Source organism: Podarcis cretensis (assembly GCF_951804945.1).
Source record: "Podarcis cretensis genome assembly, chromosome: 13".
Taxonomy (NCBI): Eukaryota; Metazoa; Chordata; class Lepidosauria; order Squamata; family Lacertidae; genus Podarcis; species Podarcis cretensis.
In genome coordinates this window covers 48,881,019-48,897,510 of record NC_137182.1, presented here as the reverse complement: position 1 = coordinate 48,897,510, position 16,492 = coordinate 48,881,019, and positions in this window count along the sequence as shown.

Below are 16,492 nucleotides of genomic sequence, written 5' to 3'. Positions count from 1 at the left end.
TTTTCCTCTTCAGATCACTCCCAGGGTGCTGGCTGGGACAGTTGGGGACAAGTAGGAACTTTGTTATGTTTGTTATGGGACGCGGGTGGCGCTGTGGGTTAAACCACTGAGCCTAGGACTTGCTGATCAGAAGGTCGGCGGTTCGAATTCCCGTGACAGGGTGCGCTCTGCTCCTGCCAACCTAGCAGTTTGAAAGCACGTCAAAGTGCAAGTAGATAAATAGGTACTGCTCTGGCGGGAAGGTAAACGGCGTTTCCATGTGCTGCTCTGGTTCGCCAGAAGCGGCTTTGTCATTCTGGCTACATGACCCGGAAGCTGTACGCAGGCTCCCTCGGCCAATAAAGCGAAATGAGTGCCACAACCCCAGAGTCAGCCACGACTGGACCTAATGGTCAGGGGTCCCTTTACCCTTACTAGGAACTTTGTGTTTGGTGGACCAGGGATAGCCTGAGTGACCTTTTCCACCCACTTCCTACTCCTACCCAGCAGTGCCACATAAATGCAGTTACTGCTGGCAGACATGTAATTGTAAGAATTGGCTTTCTCGTTACTTGCCAGGTATGTGCAAAAAAATGAAATAAATGTAGAGGTTGTAAAAAATGTTGAGTATCTTGAGCTATTCCTCAGGTGAACTCTGATTCCAGAAATGGGTACACAGGATTCTGTGACCAATGGAGCAGAGTATGGCTGACTTTTTAGGTTAACTTGTGTCATTTGCTTAGAGTTTGAGGCCTCAAACAGGGTGTGAATCTTTCCCCCCATTATACAAACCCCAATATTTTTGTGATGAGTGGCCCACTAACCTATTTTAAATTCAATGAATGAATTTTTTTGGAAAAAACATTTTCCCTTCTGAAATTGTTTCCTGTTTTTGGATAGATGATGCCCGTCTCTGTTTGCAGTGAATCCTGCCCCCCTGGTAGCCAGAAGAAAATGATGGAAGGACAGAAATTTTGCTGCTACGATTGTACTCCATGTCTAGAGGGGAAGATTTCAAACCAGAATGGTACATGACATTTCTTGCCATACAAGATTGGTATAAAAAAAATATTGTTTCAGTGTTGTGCATGTAGTCACAGTATCCTGCTTGAAGTAGTGTGAAAATGTTTCTGCTGCTTTCCATTAATTTTTTAATGGTTCCTCGTCATCCTGGGGGAAAAGTGACAAGTGGGGTGCTGCGGGGTTCTGTCCTGGGCCCGTTGTTGTTCAACATCTTTTATAGATGACTTGGATGAAAGAATTGAGGGGATGCTCATCAAATTTGCAGATGACACCAAACCGGGAGGAGTAGCTAATGCCGCAGAAGACAGAATCAGAATTCAAAATGACCTTAACAGATTGGAGAACTGGGCGCAAGCTAATAAAATGAATTTCAATAAGGACAAATGTAAGATTCTGCACTTAGGCAGCGCTTGTTAAAATTGTATTCCATTTGATGGTTGGGATGTACTCAACACCCTTCAGAGCTTGCCAGGGTTGGACCATAGGGTGTGGCAAAACAAGAATCCACACAGCCGCTAGGCAAACATGGTAGGGATTTAGGCAAGGCTGAATCCAATCCAAACTAGAGCCATGTCTTGATCAACGTCCTACTGGGACATCCTGTTATCTCCACAAACTACTCCTTCTGTGTCCCTAAATAGGGAGTCACCTACCACCACCACCCATCTCTTCCTCCTCGGGGAGTGGCAGAAATTATTCTATACACTGTAACTTCCAAAGCCACGTCAGAGCATTCTAAGCTCTGCAACTGCTGTTCTTGGTCCTCTGGCCCCAAACTGGGAAATATATTGGTAGCAGGATAGGAGTTGAGAGTCTCTAACCTGAGCACATTGTTTCTAACCCCTTCATTCACACCAGTACAATGAATCTTCCCTTCTTCCCTATTGGAGTTTAGCTGGATATTATTAGGATAGGTTATGAAGACAGGAGCCTTATAGCTCGAGTACTTTCTGCTCCTTCCTCTTCAGTTGCCTTTTCTAGACTACAATTACATTATTGTCGCAGTTAACTGGCAACTCCAAGCATCAAATGAAACCTAAAGTTCCAACCCCTCTGCCATCGTGGATCCTTCTGCCTGCAGTGAGTACCGCGTGGCCACTTAAAATGGTTGAAACAAACCTATGTCAGATTCGGCAGAAAACTCAAATGGTAATTCAGATATACAAAATGCTCTCTAATATTCAGAAGCATCAGATTAACAGGAACAAAACACACACACAAATTGTCAAGGGAGTTTGTCATTCTTCTGTTTTTCAGACATGGATGACTGCTTCAGATGCCCAGAAGATCAATATGCAAACAACAAGAAAGATGGATGCATCCCTAAAACTATCAGCTTTCTTTCTTATGATGAACCTTTAGGGCTCAGCCTGGTCTCACTTGCTCTTTCTTTTTCCCTGATCACAACTTTGGTGCTTGCAACGTTTATTCAGCACAAAGACACTCCCATTGTCAAAGCCAACAACAGGGATCTCACCTATGCTCTCCTCATTGCCCTCCTACTCTGCTTCCTCTCATCCTTTCTATTCATTGGACACCCTGGCAAAGTGACCTGCCTTCTTCGACAACCCACTTTTGGCATCGTCTTCTCTGTGGCAGTTTCCTGTGTGTTGGCCAAAACCATCACCGTAGTTGTAGCTTTCATGGCCACCAAGCCTGGGTCCAGTATGAGGAAGTGGGTGGGAAAAAGACTGAGCAACTCCATTGTCCTTTCCGGCTCACTCATTCAAACAAGCATTTGTGCTGTATGGTTGAAGTTGTCTCCCCCATTCCCTGCTCTAGACATGCACTCAGTAACAGAGGAAACCATTGTGCACTGTAATGAAGGCTCAGTGACCATGTTTTACTGTGTCCTGGGCTACATGGGCCTCCTGGCCATTGCCAGCTTCATTGTGGCATTTGCAGCTCGCAAATTACCAGACAGTTTCAATGAAGCCAAGTTCATTACTTTCAGTATGTTGCTGTTCTGCAGTGTTTGGCTGTCTTTTTTCCCAACCTATCTGAGCACCAAAGGGAAATCCATGGTGCTGGTGGAGATCTTCTCCATCTTGTCCTCCAGTGCTGCGTTACTGGGCTGCATCTTTGCCCCTAAATGCTACATCATTGTGCTCAAGCCTGAGCTTAACAGAAAGGAGCAACTAATAAGGAGAATGAAGTGAAAATTTTGACATGGCCTCACAGAAATATGCAGCAGCTTGAATGTACTTCCTGATGGTTCTTTTGCTGGAGGAATGTCCCCTTCCCAATAGCTGAAGGGAGGGATCTTTCCTGCTACCCCACCCACTGCTTTTGGAAGCCTTATAAGAAGCTGCTGAAGGAGCAGGACTGTGAGCAATGTATCTAAGAGCAAGGATACTCTGCTGTTTCCAGATTCTGTAATGTTGCTAATGAAGCATTGCATTTATAGTACAGAAATGTTTTTGTTTTTGTAGGTTGTTACATTTGCTATTACAACATTGTTCTTTTAAGTTATAATAAAATTATTCTCAACTCATTTTGAAACATATCCCCCCTCTCTTTTTATAAGGCCACATGATTACATTTTGTGGAAAGGTGGCATAGAAATGAAATGATGATGATGGGGAATGGGAGCACATCTTGCTCCAGGTGAAGAAAGCTGCTACCATTGAAACAGGTGCTAAAATGGATGGGGGAGGAGCTACTTATGAAGAAAGCTTTTGTTCGATATGTCCCTTCAAAAAGCGCATCACCAAAAAATCTGCTGACTGACAGATTAATGGTCCCATTCACTTATCAATAATTTGGCCCATGTAATTATTATTATTATTATTATTATTATTATTATTATTATTATTAATAATAATAATATGCATGGGTAGTACTGAGTAACGTTTTATTAAATGTTAAGGTACAACTTTAAAATATAGGGAAATTTGAAAAGGCAAATACTAGAGTTCAACCCAATTTTTGCAAGCTTCAATTTTTGTGTTTAAATGTGCCTACTTGATAGGGAGGATTTTAAAATTTGTGGAGCAGGTATGCATATCATGAAAAAGAATGAAAAACTCTGCACTGCTCAGAGAAAGCTGTGCAGAAAACATCATCGTGTTGTTTTTCTTTTCTTTTTTTAAGCTCTAGGAAGCTGTGCATTTCCTGCGCTAGTCCACAGGACTATCCAACCTACCAATTCTATTATTGTGGGGAAGCAGAGGGATGCTATTCTCATGCTGATGTGTGATAAATGTTGTGCTCACGAGAAGTATGTCTAGCAGTTACTGGGGTATAATAATAATAATAATAAGAAGAAGAAGAAGAAGAAGAAGAAGAAGAAGAAGTTATTTATATCCCGCCCTCCCCAGCCAAAGCTGGGCTCAGAGCAGCTAACAACAATAAATTAACACAACATTCTAAAATCAATTCAAAATCAAATTAATGGCAACCATTAGGCCAGAGTTCTATGAGGATTACCAAAGGAGGGGGTCAGACTGTGCCTTGGCCAAAGGCCTGGTGGAACAGCTTTGTCTTGCAGGCCCTGCAGAAAGATATCAAGTCCCGCAGGGCCCTAGTCTCTTGTGACAGAGTGTTCCACCAGATTGGAACCACAGCCCGAAAAGCCCTGGCTCTGGTCGAGGGCAGCTGAACCTCCCTGTGACCCAGGAGCTCCAAGATGTAGGGTAGTGCAGATGGAGATGTGGCCAACTGGAGGGGAACAATTCTTGAGCACTGTCAAGCACAACAACCCCTTTTTAAAAATAAATAAAAATGAGTTTTTGTGGTTAGAACAGTAACTGGGAAATAAGGAAACTGTGGAATGAGAATGTGTGAATTGGAAAGTCTGGAAAGAATGAATGATGACCTTTATTTTGTATCGCCTTATTAGATTATATATGGACCTCAGAACTCTCTACAGGTTATATCATTTCCTAGGTCTGCTTGATTTTGGGGTGGGTTTTTTGGTTGCCTGGAATTTCCCTGAACTTGGATAATGCCTCTTGTTGATCAGAGAGGGGTCTATGTGTGAGTGTAGAAACTATCCCCCATGCAGTAGTAAAATTTACATTATACACTTTCACCTTTGGTCCCACTCACAAGTGGCCTTCAGAAGCTCACTCAGAAGGGAATTCAGTTTTCAGGGTGAAAAAGATTGCTCAACCCTCCAATACAGGAATATTCTCTGTTAGTTCATGCAAGTGAGTCAAACAACCAGTTTTTAAACTATAGTCTTGAGAACTATAGTCAGAGAAGTCTTAAACCCCATTCCCTTGGAGAGAACTGGAGCTGCACTTCTCCTTTGTAATGACTTCATTCTGAGTTTCCTGTTGGTCTGTCACTTTTTCTGACTCTAAGGTGCAGAAGAGACTTGTGGTTAGAACTGGGAGTTGAAAAACAAACAAAAACCAAAGTGCCACTTAGACACCGAAACTCAGAGGAAGTAATTAATTACTCAAGTGACTGCAATTTCTTCACCAGGTCAAACCTCCAGGTGTTTTCTAGAAGGAAATAGAAAAAGATCAGTAAGCAAACCTGAAAATGGTTATAAATAATTTCATGTGCTATGGAGAACAAGGGCAAGTGGCAGGCAGGGCTTGGTCAGTGTAATTTCTGACATTATAATCTCTCTTAGTACTCAAGAGATGCAATGCTTTGATTAAATACAGCCTGTAATGTCTCTCATAAGAGTGGCTTGACTGAGCCATGTATCATTCACTGTAGCCTATTCAAACGTAGCACAAAGCAGATGCACAAAGCAGAATCTGCACTCAGAGAGAAGCTAGGCTGCCAGGATGTTGCTGCTATTGTTGTTGCTGTTTCTAATACCCCCTGTTTCTAATAGCTCTAAATCTATCTGGTGCCCCAGGAATAATCCTTTCCCTGTTCCACATGAGTGGTACCAGCCGGGGGACCTAATAATTGGCGGGATTGCCTCTCAAAGCTATTACATTTTCTATGAAGTTTTATTCAAGGAACACCCATCACAGAACCTGTTTGATGTTTCATAGTAAGAATCTTCCATTCCCCCTCTGGATTGCCTTTCCCTTTGTCTCATGCCTTTCTGACAGGAATCTTGGGGAGAGGGGCTATCTTATCATCTGCATTTGCAAGCTGCAACAGGGGTCATTTTTGGCTGAAAGGTGGATTAAAAAAAGATGTTTCCATTGTTTAAAAGCTACCAGCTCACAAAGAATGATTTGAATAACTGTCAATAATTCTCCTGTTTATGCATCTCTGAGAAACCCATTGGTTTCAGACACCTCCTGAACCTTTCACAACCTAAGCTTCTCGACAGGAAATACAATTTTTCTTCTCACATAATAAATATTTTCAATTTTGTAAATGATTATTTTATTTTATTTACACCAAGTGTATTCACAACTGCTCCGCAGCATGAGTATTGCGAGGAGCAAAGAAGAGAAGGGTGAAAGTGAAAATAATTTTTTAAAAGCTTACATGGTGGGGAAATTATGTTTCATTAGCTCATTTTCAAATCGATTGAAAGTTTCAATGTGTGCTGGGTTGAGCTTACGTCTTGGGTGTGATGTTGCTGACATTCCTGAGGGTACTTTTCTCTCCATTAAACATTTCTTCTCCATGGGAGAAGTTACATGATGGTGAAACTCCCTGGGCTGTAATCAAAGTTCCATTACTAGGGATATTTGGAGTTATCTGTGGATGGTTGAGTTGCATTGAGGCAAACAGGGATTGCTAAGGTTCAGGTTGGACAGAGAGACCAAAGGCTGTCAGGATGGGACATTGGGTCAGAAAGAAAGGCAGGCATTGGGCAGGAAAACCTGAGACAAATTTTACCACCAGCTATGTTTTCCAGTGAGAAGATAAATTCAGTGCTACCTGACTCCCCTGTCTGATGCCTGACTCCCCTGTCTGATGCCTCACAGGATCAATGACTGTGCTTGATTACAGAGGACTGCACACCTCAAACCTGTGATTCTGATTTACAAGCATCTTGCCTAACCCTACTCCAACTTTATACAGAGACGTAAGCCCCACTGAATTCAATGGGACTTTCATATAAGGAAGAATTAGTGTCACGAGTGTGGTTCCTTAGAAATAGGATGTGGTCACCTACGTAAGGAGAAACAGAAAGTTTGCTTTTGTTTTCTTTATCCACTGAGATGAGAAGGACAAGCAATAAATGAACAGCAGGTGTTTGAAAGTACTGTACAAAGCAGTAATGCCCTAATCAGCCATGGGTTTTCTGTGACGGCATGGTGTTGATTAGTTTAGATGCATTAATCACAAATAAAACAATTTCCCTTCGGTTTGAAACAGAAGATGTCCAATATTGTAGTATATTCATATTTGTACCTAATTTATTTTATTTGCAGTATGGTGCCAAAATTTTATCAGCACATCCTAGCATTGGCATTTGCTGTGAAAGAAGTCAATGAGAATCCCAGCATCTTGCCCAATGTCACACTTGGCTTCCACATCTATGACAGCTATTATGATGCAAGGATGACCTACCGTACGACTCTAGACCTCCTCTTCAAGATGCATAGATTTGTCCCCAACTACAAATGTGACACCCAGAAAAACCTCATAGCCATCATTGGAGGACTTGGCTATGATACGACTTTCCATATGGCAGATACATTAGGTCTCTACAAGATACCACAGGTAAGATGCATAAATGAGGATATGGGGATATCTCACCCCACCCACCTTATATTTGGTTTTTATCCTATATTTGTTCTACACAGAGCAGATCTGTTCAGAAGTATTCTACTCAGTAGTTTACTCAGAGCTGACTCATCAAAATTAATGGACCTATCTTAGTTATGATCCTTGATTTAAACTTAAATTGGATACCAACTTACATCTTTCCAACATGCTCCCTGCACATTGCTTTTTCTCTGTTATTTTTAGGGATGTGAGACTGATCTGTTCAAATATTAAATCAAAATTTGCAATCAGAAATAAAGCTGAGAATAAGCCTTTACTGGAAGGGTTCTTGATTTAATTTATATATTACTTCAACATAGAACAAATCTTTGTTATGGTCATATACCAGCATAAGGAGGGAGTGGTACAATCATTTAAAATCTAAAAAAAAGTTTTAAAAACAACAACTAAAAAGTGTTCAACGTATATTTGTTCAATAAAATGTCATATGGTGCAGGATGTATGCTTTCTGCTTAATTAGATATTTTTTTGGTAAATTTTCTTTTAGTTTGCATATGGTGCATTTCCCCCAGTGGAGAGAGATACAAGTCAGGTTCCTTCTTTTTACCACATGGTGCCCAATGAAGCCCACCAGTACATGGGCATTATCAGTTTGCTCAAGCATTTTGGATGGATGTGGGTTGGACTTTTTGCTCTGAATGATAACAGTGGAGAACATTTTTTGCAAACCCTGGAGCCACTGCTTTCTCAGAATGGAATTTGTTCAGCCTTTGCACAAAGAATCCCAAAACAAGTCTATCTTGATGACTTGGATGAAATGCATGATATAGCCTTAAATATGCATGTACTATTCACAGATAATAAGGTCACTGCATTTATTGTCTATGGAGAATCCCTAACAATTATAGCACTGAGAGCTCTTGTATTTCTGCGATATCCTACAAATAAAGAAAACACATCATTTAAAAAGGTTTGGATTTTTACAGCACAGACTGATTTCATATCTATGGGTCTTCTTAAGGCTTGGAATGTTCTGCTCTTCCAAGGTGCCATTTCCTTCACAATTCATTCGCAAAATCTTCTAGCATTCCCAAAATTTCTTCAGAGCATAAAGCCTTCCCGGAGCCAGGGAGATGGTTTCATCAAAGGCTTCTGGGAGCAAGCATTTGACTGTATTCTTCCCAATTTCAATACGCCAATGGAGGTCAATGGTATGTGTACTGGAGAGGAGAGGTTGCAGAGTCTTCCAAGGTCTCTGTTTGAAATGAGCATGACTGGTCACAGCTACAGCATCTATAATGGTGTCTACGCTGTGGCTCATGCCTTGCATAATATTTACTCCCCTAGATCCAAGCAAACAGCTATGGGGAGAAGTAAATGTTTACTTCAAGATCTACAGCCTTGGCAGGTAATGTTTTGAAAATGAATTGGTCCCTATGGCTGCCCCTATGGATCTTGTCACCAAAGGAGATTGCCTTATTTTATCTCATGGGTGGGCTGGGTCTGCTCATAAAGAAGGGTTTCTGTAAATCATGGCATTTGTTATTTTCGCTTTCTCTCTCTCCCCCCTTTCCCCCTTAGCTCCACTCTTATCTTCATAGTATTTCATTTAACAACTCAGCTGGAGAATCGGTGACTTTTACTGATCAAAGAGAAATGGGAGGTGGATTTGACATCATGAATATGATCATGTTCCTGAATAGGTCCTTCATTCGAGTGCAAGTTGGATGGATTGATCCTGATGCAATAAATGGAAGAGAATTCATCCTTTTTGAGGACATGATTCAGTGGCACAATGGTTTTAATCAGGTCTGGAATCTAGGGGTTTATTATCTCACTATATTCTCCAGATTAGGCAATAACCATCACTGTTCTCCTGGATAGGTTGATTGAAAATTTTTGAATAGCTAGTTGGATGAAACGATGAACTTTCCAATCAAAGATTACCTTTCGTATTTGAAGTTCAATGGCTATTTCTCCCTTCTGAAATTATTTCCTGTTTGTTTCTGTTTGTATAAAGGTGATGCCCATATCTGTGTGCAATGACTACTGTCGCCCAGGTAATAGGAAGAAAAAGAAAGAAGGGCATAAATTTTGCTGCTATGATTGTACTCCATGTCCAGAAGGGGAGATTTCAAACCAGAATGGTAAATGACATTTTTTCATTGTACAAGGTTAGCAAGTATCCGTTGAAAGGAATTTAAACATTACCTTGTGCATGTAACCACACTGCTTGGAGAATATTTCATTGTGAATATTTCGTTGTGAATATTTCATTGCTACTTTCCAGTAAATTTTCAGTGAAACATTCAAAGACTGTTAAGCCTGGTGAAATCCCATGCACATGGATTTGAAAGGAAGCCCCAGACAACAGAATTAATGAATTCATTGTGCACATAATTTAAGAGAACCTGTCAAGTACTACAATTGTACAGAAGTTGCAGATTTGTGAAACATGTCTGTGGCAAGAATGAAACACACTAGACACCCATTGTGGGTGAAATTGGCCCAGAACTTTATTCATTACATTTCAGGATGGAGGGGATGGCATGGCACTAGAGTGAAGATAGGGTCATGATTCCAGCCAGCACTTGCTGTTCAAATGATATTCCACTTGAATGTGTAGATGTACTCAACACCCTTCAGAGTTTAATAATGCTGGACTTTTTTGTGTTGGCAAAACAAGCATTCAGGTTCCCAGTCACAACTGTGGGAGGGGTTTGGGCAATTCTGGGCTCCAACTGACCTCAGGGCATGGCTTGATACTATCTGTTGCTAGGCCCTATATGGTCCACAATAATGATGTATTTCTGCCTAATGGCTTTTTGGCCCAGCTTTCCAACAAAAGTTTTAGATCAACTAACAAAGGTTGTTTCCACTTCCTGAGGGAAAGGTGAAAACCCCTCAACCCAGAGAAAATTAAGTATGGGAGTAATATATATATATATATATATATATATATATATATATATATAGTTCCAATTAACTGGTGACCCAAAGATTCAAGATTCCATACCTTCTGCCATTCTGGTGCATCAAGTGGCAATTTTAAATGTTTAAACAAAACTATGTCAAATTAAGCAGACAAATCAAAGAGTAGTTCAGATATGATACGATAACTGGCTGACACATAATCAGATGATTCACACGAAAAACAGCAAAAACTGTTATATGGGGGCAAACGTCAAACACAAATTGTCAATGGAATTTGGCATTCTTCTGTTTTTCAGATATGGCTGACTGCTTCAGATGCCCAGAAGATCAGTATGCAAATAAGAACAAAAATGGATGCATTCCCAAAATAATAACCTTTCTTTCTTATGAGGAAGCTTTAGGGATCAGCTTAATGGCAGTTGCAATTGCTTTTTCCCTAATTACAATTTTGGTGCTGGGAACTTTTATTAAACACAAAGACACTCCCATTGTCAAAGCTAACAACAGGGATCTCACCTACGCTCTCCTCATTGCCCTCCAATTCTGCTTCCTTTCATCTCTTCTATTCATTGGACACCCTGGCAAAGTGACCTGTCTTCTTCGACAACCAACTTTTGGCATCATCTTCTCCGTGGCTGTTTCTTGTGTGTTGGCCAAAACCATCACTGTAGTTGCAGCTTTCATGGCCACCAAGCCTGGGTCCAGTATGAGGAAGTGGATGGGGAAAAGACTGACCAACACCATTATCCTTTCCTGCTCCCTCGTTCAAGCAATTATTTGTACTGTGTGGTTGATTATCTCTCCCCCATTCCCTGATCTAGACATGCACTCTCTAACAGAAGAAACCATTGTACAATGTAATGAAGGCTCAGTGACCATGTTTTATTGTGTCCTGGGCTACATGGGCCTCCTGGCCATTGCCAGCTTCATTGTGGCATTTGCAGCTCGCAAACTACCAGACAGTTTTAATGAAGCCAAATTCATTACTTTCAGTATGTTGCTGTTTTGCAGTGTTTGGTTGTCTTTTGTCCCAACATACCTGAGCACCAAAGGGAAATCCATGGTGGTGGTGGAGATCTTCTCCATCTTGTCCTCCAGTGCTGGATTGTTGGTCTGCATATTTGCCCCTAAAAGCTACATCATTATTCTGAAGCCTGAGCTGAACAAAAGGGAGCAACTAATAAAAAGAAAGATGTAAATTGTACCTTATTTTTTTATTCTGTTGCAATGTTATATGTAAGGGTTTTGGTATAAAAGTGGTTGCCTCTAGTAGGAAGTAAAACACATATTGGAAAGTTTAAGTTTATGGATTTAAAAGCAGGTTATAATGCTCTCTTACCTTAGCTCAGGGGTGAGGAATCTGGCTGGTGGATTCAATTTTGCCCAACTAAGATTCTTACTGGCAGATCAATCCCAACAAACCACATCCACCTGCCTCACAGGCACAAAGACACAATCAGGAGGTTAAAGTGAATTCCCAGTTCTTTCCTTGCTGAAGGAAGTTTTCCCTGGGCAATGTTCTCATTTATTCCACCGAATACTTTTGAATATCTTATAATAACCTGCTGCAGGAAAAGAATGCAAGAAAGATCATGGGGCAGCTGTTTCTGGGATCATGTGAAACCATTGTGTTCCCTTCTTAAGTTTGCTGTTGTCAGGAAGTATAATGTTGATCATGTAGTTTTTGTTGCATTTATAGTACTCTGATGGGTTTTTTTTGGGGGGGGGCATATTTTATATTTGCTATCACATTATTTTGTTACTTTATTTTTGTGACTGGGGGGGGGGGAATATGTCCCTTTACAGGGGTCAACAAACTTTTTCAGCTGGGAGCCAGTCCACGGTCCCTCAGACCTTGGGGGGGCGGCACAGATTGTATTTCAGAAAAATAAATAAATGAACGAATTTCTATGCCCCACAAATAACACAGAGATGCATTTTAAATAAAAGGACACATTCTACTCATTTAAAAACACGCTGATTCCCAGACTGTCCGTGGGCCGGATTTAGAAGGAAATTGGGCCAGATCCGGCCCCCATCTTTTTTTACTATTGGTTTAAGCCACTTTCATTAATTTGTGGGAGGGGGATTGGCATTCAAATACGATGATGATGATGATGATGATGATGGGTAATGGGAGCCCACTTTGCTTATGGGGGGGGGCAGCTTTCATTGAAACTGCAACAAAAACAGATGAGGGACTCCATTTCTGCAGGATAAATTTCTTTCACCTTCTATAGCAAGCCTGCTTGTAGATGTGCCTTTAAAGGACTCATTGCATTTTGGCATTCTGTGAGTGACAGGTTTGTGGCCCCAACCACCTATCAACCTTTGGCTCAAAAGGGATAAAGGGAAGAGCAATCAGGCTGACTGCTGTGGAACAAGTTCTAATCTCCGCCCTAGATTACATACCAATTATAAAAATTAAGTTTTTATGGGTAAGAAAGAAATAGGGAAATGCATTGGACAGTGTGGGATGAATTACTTCAATTTTATTGAATGAATCACTTTCAAATGAATTACTACGATTGTATTGACTTATTAATATATATTTCTTTCATGGGATTGAGTAATCTTATATAATTCTCTTCAGAAATGCTGAACCACATTTGCTTAAGTAAATAAACTGATTGCCTAAGATTAAGGGACTGAGACTCCTAACTACTTTGTAGGATAATACGGAGGAGTATATACTCCCTACAATGTTGCGGCTCTTACTGGGATAATCTACAATGGTACTTCCATCGAACATTGATTTTGATGCACCAGAGGCAGTCTTTATATTTTTACCCTGAGTAGGGCAATAAAGGTCACACAAATTTAAGAACAGAACAAATCAAATGTCTGGGTATGCCCACAAAACATATAGGTTTTCATCAGGTATCCTTTAGCTAAAGTGGTACCTCAGGTTAAGAACAGTTTCAGGTAAAGAATGGACCTCCAGAAGGAATTAAGTTCTTAACCCAAGGTACCACTGTAGTCTGCAGGAGGCACTGGAAGACAGAAGTGCCTGGCGTGCTCTGGTCCATGGGGTCACGAAGAGTCGGACACGACTAAACGACTAAACAACAACAACCACTGTAGTCCAGTTCTGTAGTGGCCAATGACTTCACCACTTTTGACAATCTGTCTCTTTTCCGGAGCCATCGGAGGAAAGTGATGTGCCTTCTCTGACAATCAACTTTTGGTATTGTTTTCTCAGTGGCTCTTCCTTGCATGCTGGCCAAAACCATCACTGTGGTTATAGCTTTCATGGCCAAAAACCTGGGTAAGTGTGTAGGAAAAAGACTGACCAACTCTGTTGTTCTTTCTTGCTCCTTTATTCAAGCAGGCATCTGTACGCTGTGGTTGTCAACCTCTCCCCCATTCTCAGAAAGAAATCGTAGTGCAATGTAATGAAGAGTCAGTTACCATGTTTAACTGTGTCCTGAGTTACATGGGCCTCCTGGCTGCCACCAATTTCAGTGTGACATTCCTTGTTCGCAAATTACCTGACAGTTTTAACGAAGCCAAGTTCATTACATTCAGCATGTTGTTGTTTTCTGGTGTTTGGCTTTCTTTTCTTCCAGCCTCTCTGAGCACCAAAAGGAAAGACATGGTGGCTGTGGAGATCTTCTCCACCTTGGCTTCCAGTGCTGGGTTATTGGGCTATATCTTTGTCCCTAAATGTTACATCATTATACTAAGGCCTGAACTGAACAACAGAGAGTAACTGATTAGAAGAAAAGTTAGTGAATCTCTCTCTATGTTTTCGGTCTGTTTTATGTGAACATTAATTGTTTTAGGAGAATATATGTTTTTAATTCATTTATTACAAATATTTGTTTAAAATTATCGACAGATGTTACATTTCTCTATCAACTCCCCTCATCCCCTCTCATTACCTCACATCCAAACTAACTGACACCCATCTAGGTTGCCGTGGTGAATTCTGGGCATTTAAATGAGCTATTATGTACAGAGCTTCAGCATTTTGTCTTATGGGTACCAGCCATAAAGAAGTCAAAGTTTTCTTCACTGAAACATACCTTCCTTCCCCATCCACATGAGTAAATGTCACAGTTCCAGGACATATTCCCAACATTAAGAAGAGCTCAAGGCAGAACTGCCTTGAAGTGGCATTAGGATGGCCACAGTCTAGAGAAAGTCTTAATGGACACGTAGAGAAGCCTGGAGAGACATATTGGGCCCTCTCAGGTTCCACATCTCTGATCTAGCCTAAGGAATTCAAAAGCAGAGGGCAAACTATTAAACTACCTTAGGCTTTAAAGGTCAGCACCAACACTTGGAATTGCGTGGACAGGCAGAGTCCCCAGATCCTGAGTGGTTCCCCCCCCCCCCATCATGTGGAATAACGACTCTAGACAACGTTCTATGGGATTAAATTGGCCACAACTTTATTAAATTTCAAATGTGGGTAGACCTTGGCTCAGGCATTGGGCGTTCTCCCTCCCCAGAACATATGTTCAAGCAGAGATAGCCGCCCCCGTTACGCCACCGCCGCAGGGGAGAGCAATGACGACCTTTCGGTGTACGGTCAAAGCTTCCCTTCAGAAACCCCTTTAACGGGGAACCCTGGTATCGCCGCCGCAAAGAGGAAGATGGACTAAAGGATTCCGCCCAAGGCCTGATACCGTCAAAGTTGTGACGTTTTGCTACGGGAAAGGCAAAACCTGCCAATGCAGGGAAATTCCTTTCCGGCCCCTTAACAGCGACCTTATCATAGCAGCGCCCGCATACCTGTGGAGAAAGGTTAAGCTGCAAAACCTATGAAGAAAAGTTAACCTGCAAAAGAAGACATTAACTGAGGCTGGGTAGGGTGGGAGAAGCTCTGGAGCCAAGTGAGGATTACCAGGTAAGATCCACCCTCTATTGTGTGGGCAGGTAATCCCTCCCCCTTCCTGGCCTGGTTTCCCTGGCAACGCTTCCCCCAGGTGGGATTGGACAACTCACTGGGGTAGGTGGGGACCTCCAGGTATCCCACCTGAGGGAAGGCAAAGCCTATGCTGATGGGGCCACTCCAGATCCAGGGCTGCACGCGTCCCCGCAAAGGGCGCCCCCCGTTTTAAGCAGGGAGCGGTCATTGTTGGGTTCCCAGAATTATTATTGGATGTGGTGTGCATTTTTTTTTAACATGGCAAATGTAAGTTGGGCCCTAAGGGCAAAGGAAAGGCACCTGCACCCTTGAGGAAGCATGCACAGTCAAACCCCACCTCCTCTGAAGATGAAGAGCAAGACAGGAGGACTATATTGGTGTGCCTTTATAGAAATCAGCCCCTGCTGCAATTGCAACTCCCAAGTTATCATCATCAGTGCATGGCACGGTACAAACTGGAAGTCGTGTTGAAGGTCGTGCGAGGTCTCGGGCATGAACTTTGAGGCTCTGCAAGACCTCAGATATCACATTCTAGGCCCTTCCAAGCCTCAGAAACACCACTGCAGTGTGTTGCTGTGACATGACATCATGACGTCACAACATTATGGTGTCACATTACGTCGCGGGTGCCATTGGTCACCCATAACCTGGGGCCCAAGTTGCCTCCCCCCCGATGAAGGTATGAGTTTCACAGGAAGCACCAGCTACAGACATCACACAGGAGGTGGGCATGGCTGCTGATTTTCCTATGGCTCCAGCCTTTGGAGTAGCATTTTATATACTGTAGTTAGTGGCTCCTTTGCTGTGTCTCTCTGTTATTAGGATGTTTTTCAAAGTTAGTCCATGATCTGATGGTTGCTGTTTTAGCTACTGCATTGTTTATGAAAGCTTGTGGTTGGTGGTGGTTCAGCCAGGGAATTAGAGTGTTCCCCTAATTTGTCCTGTGTTTCTCATATTGATATGCGGTTGTCATTTTTGCCCTAGTAAATCATACATTTTCCTGATCTTCTTCTTCTTCTTCTTCTTCTTCTTCTTCTTCTTCTTCTTCTTCTTCTTCTTCTTCACTTGGAGACATCC